The sequence below is a fragment of the Pongo pygmaeus genome, chromosome 17 (genome assembly GCF_028885625.2).
Source record: "Pongo pygmaeus isolate AG05252 chromosome 17, NHGRI_mPonPyg2-v2.0_pri, whole genome shotgun sequence".
NCBI classification, from domain to species: Eukaryota; Metazoa; Chordata; class Mammalia; order Primates; family Hominidae; genus Pongo; species Pongo pygmaeus.
The window spans coordinates 26,212,097-26,234,119 of NC_072390.2; the positions used below are offsets into that span (position 1 = coordinate 26,212,097).

The window sequence follows — 22,023 nt, forward strand, 5'->3', positions numbered from 1 at the left end:
AACCTGCAACCTCAAGCTGTGATATTTATATGGCATGACTGATATTACTCCTGGGTAACATCTAAAAACAAGCTAAGATATCTGTGTGATCTGAACCTCACCCAGCAATTTCCTTGGCTGGAACAAGGAGGGAAATGAGGAATGAGGGGAAGGAGGTTGGTGGGTAGAGGAGAATGAGGATTGGGCAGGGGTTGGAAGGGGATGGCAGGGAAGTAAGAAAGATGAAAGGGCCAGGAGTGGTGGGACCTGTAGTCCCAGCTACTCAGGAGGCTGAGGAAGAAGGTTTGCTTGAGCCTAAGAATTCGAGGCCAGCCTGGGCAATGTAGCAAGACCCCTGTCTCAAAAAAAATGAAGAAAGAAAGGTGGAAGGGAGGGAAGGGGGAGGAAGCTGTGACCCATCAGGTGAGTTTGGAAAATGGTTTCTCAACCAGTTTATTGATTTCAATTCACTTAGATGCTAAATAAAAGTGTTATGTTTTTGTTTTTGGACAAGTTTATTCTTTGGGGACACATTTTTCCCTTTTAAAATTCCATTTCCTTTTCAAAACACAAGGTTTTTCCAGACAACGTTTGTTTTCATGGGATCCCAGCGCTCTGGGGAGTCTCTCCCTTTCCTCCATCCAGCTGCCTCCTGCCCTTCTTTGGGCCTTGGCTTAGATGTCACCTTTTTTTTTTTTTTTTTTTTTTTTTTGTATTTCTCTCTGTTTCTTTTTTTTTTATTACTATACTTTAAGTTTTAGGGTACATGTGCACAATGTGCAGGTTAGTTACATATGTATACATGTGCCATGCTGGTGTGCTGCACCCATTAACTCGTCATTTAGCATTAGGTATATCTCCTAAAGCTATCCCTCCCCCGCCCCCACCCCACAACAGTCCCCAGAGTGTGATGTTCCCCTTCCTGCGTCCATGTTCTCATTGTTCAATTCCCATCTATGAGTGAGAACATGCGGTGTTTGGTTTTTTGTCCTTGAGATAGTTTACTGAGAATGATGATTTCCAATTTCATCCATGTCCCTACAAAGGACATGAACTCATCATTTTTTATGGCTGCATAGTATTCCATGGTGTATATGTGCCACATTTTCTTAATCCAGTCTATCATTGTTGGACATTTGGGTTGTTTCCAAGTCTTTGCTATTGTGAAAAGTGCCGCAATAAACATACGTGTGCATGAGATGTCACCTTCTCTTTGGAGACCTGCCCCAACTCCAAGTCTTGGCTAGCTTGCCATCTGTGGTGGCTTTACAACGTGTCAGTGTGGCAAGGCAGAACTGCATTTTCCAGAATTCCCTTCCCTCGACGTTTCCAGTCAGCGTCAGCACTGAAGAGATTCTTGCAAAAGGGAGGCAGCGGAGACAGAGCAGCAGCCATTCCTGGGACTGCCACAGGCAGTCTCACACCCACGGGCTCTCCTCCTGGGTATGAGGCCCAGGCTGGGCCTGCCATTCCACCCTGCCGGGGGCCTCCTTCAGCATCTCTGACTCTGGGGCCAGGTGTGTGTATTTTGGTCCATGACAAAGAACGCTGGCTCATGCCTGACACCCACATCAAGGACAGAAGCAGTAAGGTGGACGTGGACGCCAGTCCCTCCTTGTGGGCTCCAGTTCATGCTGTGGGTTCCAGCATGCTCTACATCTCCCCAGTCTGCAGCTGTCTTTCCTTCCCCAACTGCCTGCCCCATGGACATTAGGCTGCAGCCTCAGACGTGAAGATAACAGCCTTACAGTGATCACATAAGGCCAATCCCTGTCACAGTTCTATTGAAACCTCTTTGTCTGTCTTTCCCTTTCTCTGTCCATTCACCCACCCACCCACCTACCCACCTACCCCACCTACCTATCTCCTTATCTCCCAGGAGTTCTCCTTCCCTGAATGAACCATCCTGATTGCCACCTGAGCTCTCCAAGCTTTCCTCATTTTAACCTTTTCAACACCAGACTTTGATTTCCTGTAATTCCCAAATGTTCCCCAAGCTCTTCAGCCTTCCCTTAGTGTGACATTCTACGTACTTGTCTGAGGGCAGCACTTCATGAAGGCAGGAACTATCCTTGGCTTGTTCTCAGTGTAGTTCCTGGGCTAACATAGTCCCAGTCTCTGGCATATAACAGACACTCAATAAATATTTGATGCATGAAACATTGAATAAGTTTTGTTTCTGTTGAATCCTTTTTCCCCCTGTTTGGTAGGAATTTCTTTTAATAGGATCTGGAAAATAGGCCTATTTCTTGTGCACACACAGGGTAACAAAGGTCAATGTGCAGCAGTAAGCCAGAAGTATGCATTTGGTTCTGGAATCCTCTGGCAAACTAAAATGGTTTAAATCATTTTATTGTGCTGGAATCACATGCATAAATGATTCCCATGCTTTACTTTTGGTTAAGTGCACACGTGCACACACTGTTCTGTCCATTTTGCTCTCTCCATTTTCTTTTTGAGACAGGGTCTTGCTCTGTTGCCCGGGCTTGAGTGCAGTGGTGCGATCACAGCTTACCGTAGCCTTGAACTCCTGGTCTCCAGCAATCCTGTCACCTCAGCCTCCTGAGTAGCTGGGACTAGAGTTATGCACCACTATGCCTGGCTAATTTTTTCTTTCTTTTTCTTTTTCTTTCTTTCTTTCTTTCTTTTTTTTTTTTTGTGGAGATGGGGTCTCACTATGTTGCCCAGGCTGGTCTTCAATTCCTGGGCTCAAACGATCTGCCCACCTTGGCCTCCCAAAGTGTTGAGATTACAGTGTGAGCCACTGCACCGGCCTGCTCGCTCCGTTTCTTAAGTGTGTTATAGAGGATGAGTCTAGCCTCATCCTGTTCATTCTGTTTCTTAAGTGTATTGTAGAGGATGCGTCTAGGTAGGCAAGTCAAAGTTTAGGTATCATGAGCCACTGAAGCCTGACTTCCCCCACTGTGTGGCCTCACTCAGGCTACTTGAGCTCTCACTTTCCACCTCTACAAAATTAGCAGGTAGAACTAGTAGATTTCTAATCTAGCTTAAGACTTCCTGGTTCTGCCCTCACAAAGTTTCTATTTATTTCTTCCGGCTGGCTTCTTCTACCTGCCGGCCTTGCAGAAGATCATCTCGTGACCACCTAGCAGAATAACATCATGTGAGAAAAATACTTTGTGTTCACAAATAAAAGAGGGTATTTAAGTGAAAAATCTAAATTTCTGCCCTTGTGAGTTTTCTTTTTTTAATTGCAGTAAAATATACATACCATAAAAGTTATCATTTTAATCATTTTAAGTACACAGTTCAGTGGCATTAAGTATATCCAGATTATCATACAACCAACACTATCGTCCATCTCCAGAAATTTTTCATCATCCCAAACACAAACTCTGCACCCACTAAACATTAACTCCCCATTCCCCCTCCCCCAGTCCTAACACCATCGTTCTACTTCCCATTCCTATGAATTTGACACTCTCAGGATCTCATATGAATGGAATCATACAGTATTTTTCTTTTTATAACTGGCTTATTGCTCTTAGCATAATGTCTTCAAGGTTCAACTATGTTATAACCTGTGTCTGAATTTCCTTCCTTTTTGAGGCCGAATCATATTCTCTTTTGTGGACACATCGTGTTCTGTTTATCCATCCATTCACCCATTGATAGATCCCTGAGCTGCTTCCGCCTTCTGGCTACTGCGAACAAAGCTGCTATGAACATGAGTGTGCAAATGTCTGAGTTCCTGCTTTCAGTTCTCTTGGGTAAGTACTCAGAAGTTAGATTGCTGGATCATATGGTAATTCTATGTTTAATTTTTTTAAGGAACTGCCATACCGTTTCTCACAGCAGCTAGACCAGTTTACATTCCTATCAGCGATATATGAGGGCTCCCATTTCTTAATATTCTCACCAAAACTTATTATTTTCTGTTTGCTTGATTTTCAGAGACAGCATCTCCCTTTGTCACCCAGGCTGGAGTACAGTGGTGTGATCATAGCTCACCGCAGCCTCGAACTCCTGGGCTTAAGTAATCCTCCTACTTCAGCCTCCCAAGTAGGTGGAACTATAGGCACACACCACCATGCTCAGCTGATTTTTAATTTTTTTGTAGAGACAGGGCCTTGCTATGTTGCTCAGGCTGGTCTTGAACTCCTGGCCACAAGCCATCCTCCTGCTTTAGCTTCCCAAAGTGCTGGGATTACAACTGTGAGCCATTGCACCCAGCCTCTGTTTTTTTGATTATGGACATCCCAATGGATATGAAGTGAGTTTTTTCTTTTTAAATTCTGTGATATTTCTACATTTCTAGAGACATGAGCAAAGCTGGGAAGTTAAGGTCAGGAGAGCCATGGCTCTCTGGAGTCCCAACTGCCCATTAGAGAGGCTCGCCTTGCATCTACTTTAGACTTTAGACTGGTTGTAGCTTCCAGTTTTCATCTTTGCTAGAACAACCTTCTTAGTCATTGTGTGAGCCATGGCAGCTGTTCATGCAGTAGATTCCGGATAAAAGATAGATGCTCTATTCTCAGAAAATGAATTTGAAAATCAAATTCATTTATATTTATATTTCAGTAGAATCAATGATATCAACCCCTCTGTTTCGGAGGCTCATGCTGGCCTTAATCCTCCTGCAAGGGTATATGATTTGCACAACCCATTTCTTTCTACATTCATTTCAAATTTAAATGAATATGCTGAATGCCTACTTTGAGCCAAGCACTATGCTAGATGCTGCTGTATATATTATCTGAAGGAATTCTCTCATTAAAGGATGGTTATTCTCATCTATAAGAGAGGAGAATGATATTCAAGTTTGTTGTTTCTCAGAATATGAGCGCCTACATCAGAATTCTTTGGGAAGTATGTATTACAAATTGGGCACCAGGACCCCCTCAGATTTTCACAGGTGCCCCAGTAACTCTTGTGCACTTGGAAGTGTGAAAACTATGGCTCAACTGGTAAGTGGGGGCTGGACTGAAGCCCCGGTCCTTTCCTGAGCCTCTTCCCCTGATGTGGGGTGCCGCTAGCAGTGCTTGATGGGATAAGGGGTTGTTGACAGATGCTTAGAAAAGCAGTCGCTTTGCAAGGGCAGGAGAGGACACTGCTGAGATGCTGCCACAGAGAAAACTGCATGGTGAGGGGGCTGGGATCAGAGCCAGGCAATCTGAGGGTGGTGGGGACATTGTAACTGCTGTTGCAGCCACGAAGTTTCATGGAAGAGCATTGATGGGTGGAGCTTGGGAGGGTCTTGGGGTGAGAGTTCAAGTAGGCAGTCTTGTTGCACCATCAGAGGACTGTGGTGTCCCAGCCTGTACAGGTCCCTCTGGAGAGAAAGCTTCTCTTCCAAAGGTTGTAACTTACCCTTCCTGGGTGAATGTTTGCAGATTTGTTTTCTTAATTCAATGCCTCCCTAATACATAACACTCAGGGTACTTGTAGTGTGCACATGCCCTGCTGCTCAGTCAGGTAGATTTTTCTAGGTTTTTGGGAAGGGTTAGACCCAAATAGGCTGGGCAATCCCCTGCCTAGCAACCCACACTCATGTACGAGGTGTAGCCCCTGAGTGCTGCATGCAGTTCCATGATTGAGTCTGAAAACAGGCCTGGAATTGATGATGGTGCCAGAGGGAGCTGGAATATCAATCATGTTCATTAACAGGAAGTTGGGATCCTAATTTTTAAAATACTTTTTATTGTGATAAAACGTCTATAACATAAAATTTACCATTTTGACCATTTTTAAGTGCACAGTTCAACGGCATTAAGAACATTTACATTGTCACATGACCATCACCATTAGCCATTTCTAGAATATCTTCATCATCCCAAACTGAAACTTTGTGCTCATTAAACAACAGTTCCTATTCCTTTCTCCCCCTACCCACTGGTAACCATCATTCTACTGGCTGTCTCTATGTATCTGACTACTCAATGGACCTCCTCTAAGTGAAATCAAATAATGGTTGTCCTTTGGTGTCTGGCTTAATTCACTTAATATAAAGTCTTCAAAGTTCATCTATGTCACAGCATGTATCACAATTTCATCCCTTCCTGAGGATGAACAATATTCTGTTGTATGGCTAAATCACATTTTGTTTATCCATGTATCCATCAATGGGCATTTGGGTTGTTCCTACCTTTTGGTTATTGTGAATAATGCTGCTATGAACATTGGTTTGCAAGTATCTGTTTGAGTTTTTGCTCTCTTTCTTTTTTAAAAAGTTACTTATTTATTTATTATTATTTTTGAGATAGGGTCTCACTCTGTTTCCCAGGCTAGAGTGCAGTGGTGGGATCATAGCTCACTGCAGCCTTGAACTCCTGGGCTCAAATGACCCTTCTGCCTCAGCCTCCCAAGTAGCGGGGACTACAGGTGCATGCCACCATGCCAGGCTCCTGCTTTCAATTCTTCTTCTTTTTTTCTTTTTTGAAATGGAGTCTTGCTCTGTCTCCCAGGCTCATCTCAACTCAGGAATCACAGAAGCAGATTTTGAGTAATGAGCGAGATGTTGATTTGTGGAGAATAAGGGAAAAAGGAACTCCACATAGAAGAAATAGCAAAGCAAAGGGAAAGAGTCATAAAAGTGAATAGCATTGCCAGTAACCACAAGTAAGACGGTGTGGCCAGTGTAGGTTTCACTGGTCAATGTCATGAGAAAACCAACAAGGTGGTTTGGGACTAGGTCATGGAAAGTTTTGAACATGAAGCTAAGGAAATCTTAATATTTTAAAACCTGCACCTTTTATTTCCAAATTATATAGGAAAGTAGGGGATTTACTTATATTTAAACACAATTTGGCAATTGTAGAGTACACTGTCATAAAAGTTTAAGCCTGATGCTTTTTACTTGGGTAAAAATGACATTTAAATGACAGTAAGAAATTTTTAAAAACATTTCTTACATATTCATCTATCCATTGTGAGTCTGTGTGTATGTGTGTGTGTGTGTGCGTGTGTGTGCGTGTGTGTGTGTGCATGTGTGTGGTGTGTGTGTGCAGTGTCTGTGTGTGTCTATCTGTGGGGGACATGCGGTGTGCATGTGTCTGGTGTCCATATCTGCATGTGTGGTGTGGTATATGTGTGTGTAGTTTGTGTGTGTGTGTATGGTATAATGTAATGTGTGTGTCTGTGTGTGTGTGTGGTGGGCATGTGTGCAATATCTGTGTGTGTGGTGTGTGTGGTGTCTGTGTGTGGTATGGTGTGGGGTGTGTGTGTGGTGTCAGTGTGTGGTATGGTGTGGGGTACGTGTTTGGTGTGTGTGTGGTGTCTGTGTGTGGTATGGTGTGGGGTATGTGTCTGGTATTTGTGTGTCTGTCTCTGTGAAGTGTGTGTGTATGTGATGTGTGTGTGCTGTGTGTGGGTTTGGTGTCTGTACATTCCTATGTGTGGTGTATTGTGTGTGTGTGTGAGTGTTTGTATGTGCGTGTGGCAGCTATGGGAAGGTGTCTCTCAGATCTCCAACTGCAGGGAGTGTGACTGAGCCAGTAGCCCAGCTGCTGCACTCTGAGATGCATTGCTGCATTCGCTCCAAGACCCTGCTTCCTGGACTGAGGGCTGCAGGACACTAAGGCAGCCTTCCCTTGCAGTCTGATGGGCAACCTTGGCTCAAGGATTGTGCAACATTCTTGTTGAGCTCCTGAGCACTGCAGAGCAGCCTGGAGCTTCTGTCGAAACTTCCTCTCTCCCTTCTCCTTTACTCATGGCCCAGGCTTGCCTTGCAGCCTGATGGCTCTTCCTGTCTCCTCAGCTCCTTCCTCACTGCCTCTCACAGGCCTTTCCCCTAATGAATTTCTGGCACAATCAATCCTGTCATGGCATCTGCTTCTGGGAGGACTCAGAATAACACAGTGGGGACAGGAATGGGTTGAGAAAGCAGGCATGGAGCTGGGATATGGAACTGGCCCACCCACCCTAGCAGGTGAAGAGGTTGTGTCCTGGCTGGGAGCTGGGTCATTTCGAGTCCCTGGCCTAAGGCTAGAGATTTGACCAGTAGTGGCCTGGCAAATGTTCCGGGAGGGGATAATGTGGTGTGTGCCATGATGCAGGCATTTTAAGAATACGGGTGGAAAAATGCCTGCAAAAAAAGGCAGAGTGGGCTGGATCTCACTAAGCTGTTTTGATGCACACAGAGGAAGGAGAGACAAAGGCCTGTTCATGCAGGGCCCTGTGACAGCTGACAAAGAGGCCTCCATCTCCTGCAGAGGAAGAACAGACACACAGCTGAGAGGCAGGCTGAGGACCTGATTGTTAGAATCATGGAGCTCCAGAGACGTTTAAATGCTCGGCCAAGGCAGGTCTGTTACGCAAAGGTAAGGGCCCTTGTGGAGAAAACCCAGGATCCTAAATATGGGACAGGGCTGTGTAGGTCCTGGCTACCAGATTGCCTCTGAAGATCTGGACTGTACACCCTGCTCAACCCCCTGGGCTTGTGGAGCTGGCTCACCCCTTCCTAGGAAGGCCTAGCGTTCCCACTAAGCTGGCAGATGCTTGCAGATTCCCCGCACCCACCAAGGCAGCAAGTGCCCCCTGAGGAGCCATGCCTCCTCTCCTCCTGACTTCAGGGATGTGTATTAGCAAAGACATTCAGTGTTAGAAGAGAAGGTGAAGGAATGGAGTCTGATTGTGAGACCTGCTCCTGCGTTAGACAATGCTGGGAGCAATACTTCGCTACCTGCTCCATTAAATTCTTGCTCTTGGAAGATAACACTGTGAACCAATTAAAGTAGCTTCTTACAAAAACTAACAGCTTGCTCATAAAGGCTCACTTCAAGACCCTCATCTCAGCGGGGCACAGTGACTCACACCTGTAGTATCAGCACTTCGGGAGGCCGGGATGGGAGGACTATTTGAGGCCAGGAGTTCAAGACTAGCCTGGGCAACATAGTGAGAACCCATCTCTACAAAAATAAAAACTAAAAAATTAGCTGGATGTGGTGCCACGCCTGTAATCCTAGGTACTCAGTAGACAGAGGCAGAAAGATAGCATGAGCCCAGGAGTTCGAGGCTGCAGTGGGCTATGATGGCACCACTGTATTCCAGCCTAGGTGAGAGAGTGAGACTCTGTTTCAAAACAAACCAGAACAGAAGTCCCTCACCTTCTTGTGTTCACCTCTTCAAGCCTATTATATCTTAATTTTGCCCAATCTCATCTCATTTCTTGCCTTGCAAGACACGCCTTAAAATCACATAATCTGGGCTATAACACCCTCCAACACCCTTTCTTAATTTCTCTGTTTTGAGACACTTATAAGACTCTGACACTGTAGTATTCTCCCTTACTGCTATAGGTCTAATATACTTAGATTCGCTTGATCAACAGATTTTTCTGGTGATCCCTTTGGACAAACAATAATTAACACAAAATAGACATGGATCATAGTAATATAGAATAAATTTAGCAAACTAGACATTCTCACTATAGTGCTGACCTGTTCTACCTGTGGTGTGTCTGGCCTGAGTCAGTTCTGATCCACCCACTTTCTCAACAGGGAAAATGTAAGACACATATAAGAAATGCATATCAGTCTGAGACCGCAATGTAATCCTGAAATATATAAATGAATGCTCTTTGCATTTCAAGTTTAAAGAAACAGTTTTTGCCTCACCCGAAGGAGGAAATAATGATCTTTTTCTTCCTGTAAGGGTTCTTGGTTAACTCTACCCTGTTTGTTTTACTTAAAATGTTACATACTTTGCATTTATTCAGTTGATTAAGATTTATCTTGCTTAGTTAATGACTAACTTTTGGCTGGCCTTTCTAGGTTCTGAAATAGTTGTCAGGTCTGTTTGCACGTATTAGAGATATGAAGAATGGTATCTAGTACACCTAGGCTATTTGAGCACTTAGAGGAAAGATCAGATTTTGACAGGAATGCCCCTGTTAATGGATCCAGACTTTGGCCCCACTAACAAGAGGCTTCATTGTTCAAATTGGTCATTTGGGAATTATTGTAATTACTCTGGCAAATGAAGGAAATAAACCTATCAAAAGACTTTATTTATTTGTTGCTGTTATTTATGATTTTAAAATGTATTTCTATGGGTTTTAAAATATGTTCATGCTGGAATAGGTGTTAAAACAGACATAATAACTTTTCCCACATACTGCTCCTGTCTCAAATATAAATTCTGCGCAAACATATGCAAATTATGCACAAATTCTACTCCCTGCTCTGTAGATACTCCCTAAAAATTGAGTACAAATCAAGGGTTCACAAATCTGGTTTTTGTTCCCCTTACTTTCCTTTATAATTTCTAGTCTCAGGCCAGGCATGGTGGCTCACTCCTGTAATCCCAGCACTTTGGGAGGCTGAGGCAAGAGGATCACTTTAGGCCAGGAGTTCGAGACCAACCTGGGCAACATGATGAAACCCCGTCTCTACCAAAAATGCAAAAATTAGCGAGGTGTGGTGGTGTGCACCTGTGATCCCAGCTACTTGGGTGGCTGAGGCATGAGAATTGCTTGAGCCCGGGAGGCAGAGGTTGAAGTGAGCCAAGGTCACGCCATTGCACTCCAGCTTGGGCGACAGAGTGAGACTCTGTCTCAAAAAAAGAAAAAGATGTCTAGTCTTGTCATCATTTCTAATAAGAAACATGTCCTGAGCATTTGCCATTTATTATCTGCTGACTCCATCCCAGAGAGTCTGTAATGTAGTTACCTGGTCCTAGCCCTCATTGCACATGAGATGGTAATTGTAGTTCAAAAGAGTAGGTGACCAGTGCCAGCTGAGTAGCCGGTCAATAAGGGTCTTAATGCTAATTGCTAACCCTTGAGCTTTGAATATTTGTCTCTTTCCTGCTGACCCAAGGCTTTCTGCCAAGTAGCTAATCTGTAAACATATGCTTAAATGTACTCAAGGCGTTCCTATTGTTAAAGCACTATTTTGATTGTGCTTTTGATTCCCTGATCAAAATTTTCCATTGACTACTGAGAAAAGTCCAAAGCACTTAAGCTGAAATGTCCAGCTTTCTAAAGTCAGATCTCTATTTACCCTTCCAGCCTTTCTTCTGCTATTCTCCGGTGCACTCCAGAAATTCCAATCACAAAGAGCTACTCAATACTCCCTGCAGTGCTGGCATTGCTCGGCCTAGCCCTTGCTTATCTCTTTCAATATTTCAGCACCATCCTCCCTCCCCTGAGAGGCCTGGTCAGGTGAAATGTTTAGGAAGAACCAGCCTGCAATAAGGTGAGGACAGGGAAGGCGGTGGATCCTGCGCTTCAGTTGGGATGGAATAATTAACATAAAAATGCATCACTCTTGAAGATCTTTCTCTGTTTTCTTACTTTCAGTTAACATCTTTTTTTTTTTTTTTTTTTTTTTTTTGAGATTGAGACAGTCTCACTGTCACCCAGGCTGGAGTGCAGTGGCACAATCTCAACTCAACCTCTACCTCCAAGGTTCAAGCTATCCTCGTGCCTTAGCCTCCTGAGTAGCTAGGATAACAGGCACGTGCCACCCCGCCTGGCTAATTTTTGTATTTTAAGTAGAGATGGGATTTGTCCATGTTGGCCAGGGTAGTCTTGAACTCCTGGTCTCAAACCATCCACCCAGCTTGGCCTCCCAATGTGCTAGGATTACAAGTGTGAGCCATCACGCCCAGCCTGGTTAACATCTTTTTATCATGATTTTCACAAGGGTCGTGTAAGCATACCTTCAAAACTGATGGGGTGTGCTCAGGGAGAGTGCCTGCTCCTCTCACCTCCCTCCCTGCAGCACCACCTGCTGTGTTCAGCCTGCTCTGTCTCGGCTTATAGATGGCCCACCCTTCTTAGTCCCAGCTCCTGCCCCCACTGGAGTCCCATGGACTTCCTTTGTAACCAGTGGTACGGTAATGAGGTTCTTCACACATACAAATATTCTCTAAATATTTCGGTTCCTCCCTCAGCTGTTCTTTGGGAGCTGGGATTCTGCTTTATAATCATCTGTGCCTCTTCATCTTCTAGCACAGGTCTTTGCCTGTGGTACATGTCACTGAATCCATCAAATAAAAGCAACCAAAGAGCAAAATATTTTTGCAATCTGAAGAATATACTTACAATGAGAAACATCACTTGTAGCTGCCTGTGGTATATGGCAAACACTGTTGAAACAGAGCCACATATATGGATGGTCAAAATGCTTTCCTGTTTGTCACCCTGTCTGTCTCCATTTTTACCTAAGTCTGGAAGAAGGCAAGTGTCCACTTTGATCCCATTTCATCTGGGCAGTGGTAGAAGTAGCCTATAATTCATGCAGTAGGTTGTTTTGTCTGTATAGTGCCAAATAATTGATATCACTTGTTGTTGTTTTTAATTATTGAGTTGACTTCAGCAAACAGTAGTTTGGGTATCTCAAAACAGCTTGAATCTGACCAAAGAAAAAGAGTTACCGAAAAACAAAGAAATTTCATGTAGTGTATGAGGTTTTATCTTTGAGCAGGGAAGTTCTCAAGATTTCAAGGCAAAAGCACAGAAGAGTAGGTGTAGAAATGTCAGCAGTACCAAATTCTTATCCTCATTCTGACCCTGAAGCTCTTGCGTCTTCATGAGAAGAGTTTTTTCTTTTGTTGAGTCTCTTCTTTGCACAGGCAGTTGCTAGGAGGTCACTTTCTTCTGTCTCCTTTGCCCCCGAAAGGATGTTTTAGGAGGCCACATCATGATGATCTGGTCCTCCTGAAGAACAGGTCAGGACAACATTAAATGGTTTATTTGCTCCCTGAACCTGTGTTTGTTGCCTTGCAAGGCACTGGAAAACCAAAGACTGCCTTTCTGCTGCTCTGAGAAATTATTCTGTCTAGAAAACTTGATCACACACCCAAACAGGTGCCAAATGGAAAATAGCATGCCAGATGTCAACCCAAGCAGCGGAAAGTTGGCCAGGACACTATATCTCTCAATTTAAATGGTCCAAAATTTCACATTTATCCTGAATGGTCTTCTTATGCCGACTCTTCAGAGATCATAGAATCCTAGAGTGCTGAGCAAACAGATATCCTGCAGCTCATTGCATTCATCTTTCAGAAATCCAAACAGGTTAAATGATGTCTCCAGCAATTAATACCCAGTGGCAGATCCAGTTCTAGAAGAAACCTAAGGGAATCCAGGTGTTCTACCTGCAAACTGTGACCAAAAAAGTGATCTCTACTCATAATATACTTTGTGTTATTTCAGAGCCTAGGATGGCGACATTTTATTGCAGAAGCAATGACCCACTCCTAGCCAATTTCAGCAGATAACATGGAGACTTGAACAATCTAAATCTGTTGCAGAAAAATAGATAGTATTTGTCAAACACAGAAATGGGGGTGTTGAATATGCACTAAGTCAGACTCCAAATTTTTCACCCCAAACAGTTGGTTGAGAACAGTCACATGTTTTATAGTCATGTATCCCAGAACTGTCTGTTACAGCAACACCTTTAGATTCCTCACAGGCCAGGTGTGGAGGCTCATGCCTGTAATCCCAGCACTTTGGGAGGCTGTGACAGGAGGATTGCTTGAGCCCAGGAGTTTGAGACCAACCTGGGTAACATAGCAAGACTCCCTCTCTACAAAAAATTTAAAAATTAGCCAAGCATGGTGGTGTTCACCTGCAGTCTCAGCTACTCAGGAGGTTGAGGTGGGAGGATCACTTGAGCCTGGGAGGTTGAGGCTGCAGTGAGGAGTGATCACACCACTGCACTCCAGCCTGGGCAACAGAGCAAGACCCTGTCTCCAAAAAAACAAAAACAAAAACAAAAAACAACAAAAAACACTCTTTGCCTATCTTTAGGAGATTAACTACATGAGCAGGCTTTCATGAGCAGTTGAATTTCTTCCCTGGATTCATTGTGAGCAAGCTCCTTGGAGTTTGGTGAGCCTTTTAACTGTAAACCAAAAAAAATAACTGAGGCAAGTCTCAATCATTTTTAGAGGTTTATTTTACCAAGCTTGAAGACATGCCCGAGAGAAAAAAAAGGTACAGAAAACCACAGGAAACATCTGTGCTCCGTGATTTTTTCCCATAGAGGGTCTGGGGACTTCAATATTCAAAGGGAAAAAGAGCAGGCAGTAGGTGAAAGAGGAAGGAGGAAAAGAAAGGGAAAGAGTAGATAAAAGAGGCAAACAGTTGCATTCCTTTGAGTCTTTTGATCAGTGAAGCTACTTTTTTCATGTGAAAGGAGGGAGGAGAGGAATAGTCAATTATGCGTTTATCTTGTGCTCAGTTAATCTCCATTTTTACATAAGGTAAAATAAACATAGGAAGTAGAGGAAGCAGTTAGATATGCATTCCTCTCAGTTGAACAGAGGGATGATGACTTTTAGTTCTTGGTTTTTGTTCCTTTTCTGTAGAAGATTAGCTGTTAATTTATTAATACATTGTAGGGTGAAATTCAACAGAACTGTCTTAGGGTAAACATATTGGGGCTCACAAGAGATTTCCTTGTGAGGAAATCGTGAGGGAAGAATGTAGCCTTTTATCTTGTAGCTATCTATTTAGGAACAAAGTGGAAGGCAGGTTTGCCTGACCCAGTTCCCAGCTTAATGTTTCCCTTTGGCTTAGTGAGTTTGGGGTCCTGAAATTTTATTTTCCTTTCAGATGCCATGGGAAATGTAACAACTGTAGAAGCGAGATTTCGGAGCTGGGCCTCTCAAGACCCATTTGACTACAAGGTCAGAGAGAGAATGCTGGTCCTCATAGGCCTGTCCTGAGTCGGCTCTGGACACCTGGAGGCCACAACTGCAAGAGTGAGGGTGAGGTCAGTGACCAGAAGGAAGGTGTCACTAGGGAAAGAGCATGGAACCCTCAATTCCAACAGTAACCCTCAATTCCAACTGTAACCCTTACCAGCCCTGTTATGAACTGGATGCTTGTGTCCTCTGGAAATTTGTATGTTGAAATTCTAACCCCCAACGTGATGATCTTAGGAAGAGCATTTGGGGGTAAGTAGGTCATGAAGGTGGAGCCCTCACAAATGAGATGAACACCCTTGTAAGAAGAGACATGAGAACTTGCTCACTCTCAGCTCTTCACTGTGTGAAAATGCAATGAGAAGGCATCAATTGCAAACCCCAAAGTGGCCTGGAAAGCCCAAGATCAAGATGTTGGAATATCTGGGATCTGGTGAGGGCTGCTTCCTGGCCATCCCTGGATGTTATTTCCTTAGGACCCCAGTCTACTAGTGGTACCCTAAGCCCTTCACTCGGGCACCCCAAGTAGCCTTGCTATCACCTGATCCTCAGTAAAACCCCTATCCCCAAAAGTTAGGTGTTAGGAAAGATGTCTGATTGAATGGGTCCACACTCAATAGCTATTAGCTTCAGAGTCCTCTGGGAAATATGCATGTTTTGAAAAAAAGGTGCTCAATAACCAAGATGAATCTCAAATCAGTTGAATTTCAGACAAGATAAGAAGTTCAAAAGGCAGCGTTCAGAGAAGCCATCACGGGCCAGGAGTGACGGTTCACACTTATAATTCTAGGACTTTGGGAGGCCAACATGGGAGATCTACTTGAGGCCAGGAGTTCAAGACCAGCCTGGGCAACATAACGAGACTCCATCTCTATAAAAATTTAAAAATTTGGGTGCAGTGGCTCATGCCTGTAATCCCAGCACTTTGGGAGACTGAGGCGGGCAGATCACGAGGTCAGGATACCGAGACCATCCTGGCTAACACGGTGAAACCCCGTCTGTACTAAAAATACAAAAAAATTAGCTGGGCGTGGTGGTGGGCGCCTGTAGTCCTAGCTACTTGGGAGGCTGAGTCGGGAGAATGGCCTGAACCGGGGAGGCAGAGCTTGCAGTGAGAGGAGATAGCGCCACTGCACTCCAGCCTGGGCGACACAGCGAGACTCTGTCTCAAAACAAAACAAAAATTTAAAAATGTAAAAACAATTAGTCAGGCATGATGGTACACACCTGTGATCCTAGCTGCCCAGGAGACTGAGTCAGGAAGATCACTTGAGCCCAAGAGTCCGAGGCTGCAGTGAGCTATGATCATGCTGTGGCTAGAGCTATGATCACTCCAGCCTGAGCAACAGAGCCAGACCCTATCTCAAAAAAACAAAAACAAAAACAAAAACAAAAACCCTACAAAAACAGAGGAACCATCATGACAATTTCACTCACATCCATGTGAAGAGACCACCAAACAGGCTTTGTGTGAGCAACAAGGCTGTTTATTTCACCTGGGTGCAGGCGGGCTGAGTCCAAAAAGAGAGTCAGCAAAGGGAGATAGGGGTGGGGCCGTTTTATTGGATTTGGATAGGTAAAGGAAAATTACAGTCAAAGGGGGTTGTTCTCTGGCTGGCAGGGGCGGGGGTCACAAGCTCAGTGGGGGAGCTTTTGAGCCAGGATGAGCCAGGAGAAGGAATTTCACAAGGTAATGTCATCAGTTAAGGCAGGAACAGGCCATTTTCACTCCTTTTGTGATTCTTCAGTTACTTCAGGTCATCTGGATGTATATGTGCAGGTCACAGGAAATATGATGGCTTAGCTTGGGCTCTGAGGCCTGACGGACAGCAGATCCAGTCCTACCTCAGAGCCTAAAATATGTCATCAATCAGAATATTCTTGCTTTTCACATAGTCCTCTTCTTCTCATCCTTCTCTGAACACTGCATCACCCACCCCGCTTTGATTGCCAGGGCACAGTAGTTGGGCTCTGGCAGGTATAGTAAGAGAGTGCTTGCTGAGCCCTTTGATGGTAGGGGTCATATGAAATTCCTGGCTTTGCATGTCAGGAACTGTCCAGTCTTTCTTCCTCCGGGCAATCATTCCTCTGGGCAATCATTCTCCATCTTTTAGGAGACAGATATTCCAAATGATGTTATTGCTTGAGTATGGGTGGTCAAAGTCTCAAACCTCACCTTTTCCATCCTGAGATATGGTGTCTTCAGATTTTGAGGGCAATTAATGTACTTTATATGCATCTATATCCACCACAAGGTCTAGAATTTAGTACAGGCTCAAGTAAGTGGATGAAATACTAAAATCTAACAGATATTACTAGTGCTTCTCTCCACCATGCACATGAAAGACTACATGTCAAACCTCCCTGCCATTAAATGGGGTCATTTGAGTAGTCCTGGCCAATGGACTACAAGAAGTAATATGTGGCCCTGTTGGTCTGAACTATAGATGTGAGCTGTCTGTGCAGGCTCTTCTGTTGCCTAGGCCACTGGCCACATTACAGACAACAAAGCCTCATTTAGCCTGGGTTCCTGAGTGTCTATGTGGAGCAGACTACCCCCAATACCTGCTCACCTGTGCTGGAGAAATATCATGAACAAAAATTATACCTTTGTTGAAGGATTCCAGGTCCTGTTTGTTCTGCAGCATAACCTAGTCTGTCTTGACTAATACAGCCAATGGCCACTTAAAGGTAAAGGCAAAGAGGCTGCATATTTTGTAAAAATCATAAGTGCTCTTGAGGATATTTCGTTGTCTAAACTTTGGTTATTGTGAGGCTTCACTCTGTGAGTCACGAAGGATCTAAAGTTTAACAGCCCCTTGGAAGAAAGTTAGTCAATCTGCAGAGTCTTCCTGGCGTGAGCTGAAAGGCATGCTGCCCTGCAGTGATCGTGAGTCAGTTCCCTGGCTGCACCACCAGCTAGAAGAAGTCCAGATATCAAGGGGATATGCAGGACACTCTGACAACCGCTTCATGGCATCCTACTCACATCCTTGGAACAACATTCTCGATTGATCTGTGCATAAATGTTTGAAATGCATTTTATTTCATTTTTTGGTTTTGAAATAAGGAGTTGACATTTGCAGGAATGAGCACCATATGTGCCTTGTCATTTCTCCTCAGCAGGGCAAGGCTGTCCTACTGCATGATGCCATCTACTTTAGCAACCTCCTGGGAAACCTTGTTTTTCATCCATGGACAGCATTTGGCCAGAGACTGCAAGCAGAAGGGATAGAGATGGGAAGAGTCCATTTTCTGGCAGTGTCTCCAAATTCACCTCACCAAAAATTCCAATTATTTTTGGTTTCTGCGTTGGCAATGAATTTTGCTAGGATGGGTACCATATGTTCTGGTGTTTCTGAAACCATTCCAGTTTTTAATATTTTACTTGTCTCTGTAATACAGCAAAATGCCCCAGAAATTTCAATATTTTAGTGTACAAACTACATGTATCCGACAACTTTTCACTCTAGGAAGCAATACAAAAATTCATTTTGAGAGCCTGTGCCTCAGTGTTTTGTTGAAACTAATGCACTTCACCTTCACATACCACAAACTATATGATGATATGGTTTATTTCTTTCCCAGCAAATTCTGGTCAAAAGGGCAGTGTATCAAGTTACCTTAGTCTGGAGTATCCATTTTAGAATGTGGTTCTCTCCCTGGGTCACTTAGTGCTGTAATCTGTTCTTTAACAGAAAAGTATCTGCCCAGTTTACCATTAATTAGCATATTTTAAGAGTTTTATGAGATGAATATTTCAGGCGTGAAATATCACTTCGCCTCTGAGCAGTTGGGTCGGAAGTGTGTGCTGCCTCTCATTTCTGTCCAGTGACTGGGTGTGTTCAGTGTTTCAGGCTGATGGTCCTGTCCGCTCCAGCACAATGCTTAGCCCAGGAAGAGTAGGCCGTGGGGCTCAGTGCAGGGTCCAAAGTGCATAGTGAAGACCGACTGCTCATCGCCATCCTCTAGGGTTCTGTCCCAAGTGTCTGAAGTACTGTCATTAAAGATTCATCCTCAGGTTGAAAGCTTAAGCCCTGTGAAAAGCCAAGTGCCCCAGGGAACCCTTCATATTAAATCATGGACTGTGAACCCCTTGGTTTGAGTGCACTAACGAGCTCCTTCCCAAAGCACATCCTCTAAGAAGGAGCCCTGGAAAGAATGGAGCTGGGCCAAGGCAGGAGGGTTTTCCAGAGAAGAGTGGAGAAGGGCAGATGAGCAGGGCGGTGCAGGGGTGCAGCAGGATAGGACAGGGCTTCCAGGTGGAGAGTTTGTGGTCATGAAATGAGACTAAGGGAAAGGACCTTTGTTGAGCTCTTATTCCATGCCAGCGACTACACAAAATGGTTTCTATGTATTTTTATCTGCTTTAGTTTCCTGTGTCCCCTGGGAAGTAAAGTACATGTTTCCTTTACAGGTGAAGACAGCACCAGTCAAGGTGGTTAAGTGACTTCCTGTATGGCAGATGCAACTGACAGCAGTAACTTCAGCACACCCTGAGAATGACCCTGTGGTCTAAGAAGAATGTGTGTCTGGGAGTGGCCAACCCAGAGACTCACTCCTTATCTATGAGGGACATCCGAACCCCTGGTCCATTCCTTGGAACACAGGCGTACAGGGGATTGAAGCCTTTGTTTTGGTTTAAACAGAGGTTAATAGATGGAGGGTGGGAAGTGAAAATTGCCATATAAACTGCATGCTTTTTCAAACAATAGCAGTTCTCATGTCTAGCCCCCCGTTCCTGGACTGCCCTGTATGTGGGTCCTCAATCAACAGTCTCATCTACTAGCTCTGGGTCTCTTCTTCAGCCTCTCGGACAGGGCACCATCTCTATTGGAATCAACAGGGGTCCAGCACAACACTTCCCCAGAATCATACAGCTGGGGTGTAACGGAGCCGTGATCTGAACCCACGTCTACTTCTAAAACACTTACTGTCCCACCAACTAAATTGGCCTGGGCCTCTAAGTCAACTCTAATAGAGTTTGGATGAGTTGCTTCTCACTAGAACTATTGCTTCTTTCTAGAACTTCTGTCCCTGAAGGAGCAGAAGGGAAGCATTACCAGGCACCTGGAATTGTGTTGGCCGCTATCTTAGTCTGTTCCTGCTGCTATAACAAAATACCTGAGGCTGGGTCATTTATAAAGAACAGAAACTTACATCTCACAGTTCTGGAGGCTGGAAGTCCAAGGTTAAGGCACCAGCTGGTTCAGTATCTGGTGAGGGCTGTTCTCTGCTTCAGATGGTAAACCTACCACCACGTTGAGGATTAGGTTCCAACACCTGCATTTTGGAAGGAGGGACACAGTCATTCACACCATAGCACCACCTTCACATATCCCATACAATCCTCACATCAACCCAGCAAAGCAAGGGCTATTATCCTTATGTTTACTTATTGTATCCATTTTTTTATGCTGCATAACAAATTATCGTAAACTCAATGGCTTAAAACAACACACATTTATTATGTTTCTGTGGGGCAGGTGTCTGGGCACAGCCTAGTTGGGTCCTCAGCAAAACTGCAATCAGGGTCCTGACCAGGGCTGCGTTCTCATCTCGAGACTCCCACGGGTAAGGGTCTCCATCCAAACTCACCAAGGTTGTGGAAAGATGTAGACCTCATGGTAGCTTGCTTCTTCAAATCTTTCAAACAGACCAAGTCTTATATAACTGCATAATCCTGAGAGTCACACTGCATCACGTTGGTCATATTCTGTTCGTTAGGAGCAAGTCACAGGGGTCATGGGGCCACCTTAAAGTCTATGCAATACACATAAGCACGTGTGCAGAAACAACCTCAGCTAGATGCTCATTTCTTTCAGTGTAGTTAGATGTCATGACAGGATGGAGATGGCGTGATGCTGAGGAACCTTTGACTGTGGTGTTCCTTATGTGCATATCCTCTTCCAAGGCCTGGGGAGGGGCCCGTGGGTGGACCTAAGTTTTGTCCCTGAAGCTTGTGCATATATGCAAAATAACAAATATAAAAACTGCTAGTGCCCCTCCCAGGGCTTACAGGTGACAGGCCTTACAGCTTAGGTTTCTTAGTAAATCTGCTCCCTGTGGACGTGTCATCACCATTATTCAAATTTCCCTGGGGTATCGTTTAGTCTATTACAGGATCTGGAAAACAGCAATCATTCAAAAGATTGCACATCCCTAAGTCAGCAGAGGCACTCTCTCAGTGCGACCTCTTCTCCCGCAGTTTGCTTCCCCCACCTCCCCCCTCCCCTGCCACACTGGCTCTTGGTGCCATCTGGTTGGAAGTGGTGCCGTGGCCTCTGTTTCTCCCACTCCCTCAGCCCTCACCTTTCTGTTTTTTTCTCAAACCAGCTAGGCGTTCACAGAACCAACTCCCTAGCTCATTTTTTCTTAGTGTTGTACCCATCTGGCAAAAATCCCTTCCCGGATGAGACAAGAAGTATCATATATATGTGTGTCTGTGTGTTCATGTGTGGGGGTCTGTGTCTGTGTGTATGTGTGTTTGTGTGTGTGTCTGTGTTTCTGTGTATGTGTGGGTGTGTGTCTGTGCATGTGTCTCTGTGTGTGTGTGTCTGTGTGTGTCCGTGTCTGTGTGTGTGTGTGTGTGTCTGTGTCTCTGTGTGTGTGTGTGTATACTTACTTTCTCTCTGCTCCAGGAGAGCCACACCCCAGCGCGCAGGTCCTGCCTTGCTCAGGGGGTGTGATGCTCCCCACTCGCTGTGTCTGTGGCCCCCCTCGCCCTCTCACTCTCCAGAGGACCCATCGCGCTGTCCCTCTCCTGGCTCTCAGCTGCCCGTTCCTCCTCCTCCCTCTCAGCTGATGACTGAACATCCCACTTCACAGAGAAAATAGAAGCTACCAGATGGCTGCGCCTGTCTTTCTCCTACCGTGTCTGCAAGTCCGCTTTCACCCTCTGCATCCTCGCCTTCCTCTGGGGAGAAGCGGCTAACTCCACACCAGGGTCACTCTCCACCTGCACTCTGGGCCTCCCGGCCCCCACCCCTGCTGCCTTCTCAGAAACCTCACTGTATGGATTAGCCCTTTTCCCCTTTGAATGATCTATTTTATCTTTATATCCACCCCCTCTCCCGGCAAAGGACTTTCTCATCGGTTTTTAGACATCTGGAAACCAAACCAATCAGAGTCAAAGGAGAGGAAGGGAAATTGACTCTGAGTTGTCCCTCCACACCCCTCACCCCTGCAGCTCCACCCTGTCTCTTTCCACCTCTACACAGCCAAGTTTCTGGAAACACTTGATGATAGGCACTGTCTTTGTTTTCTCATTTTATATTCATTCTTCAAGGACTCCACTTCTGTGATGCATTGGTTCAGCTTTGTTTAGGTGTCCTGCCATTACTAAATTCCGAAAAGGTTTGTTGTCTCTTTCAGCCTCGTCTGACACTGCCAGCCTAATCACTCCCTCCTTCAAACACTGGCCTT

General features: G+C 44.8%; 1 long non-coding RNA gene across 1 annotated transcript; it reads right to left on the reverse strand.

Annotated features, from left to right (window-relative positions):
• Positions 1–16,063: 16,063 nt before the first annotated feature.
• LOC134738472 (uncharacterized) lies at positions 16,064–21,689 on the reverse strand. The gene is made up of 4 exons (XR_010124215.1): positions 21,224–21,689; positions 20,197–20,314; positions 19,759–19,881; positions 16,064–18,635 (listed from the first exon to the last, which is right to left on the reverse strand). It is a non-coding gene; the product is annotated as an uncharacterized LOC134738472 (long non-coding RNA).
• Between the last annotated feature and the right edge of the window lie 334 nt (positions 21,690–22,023).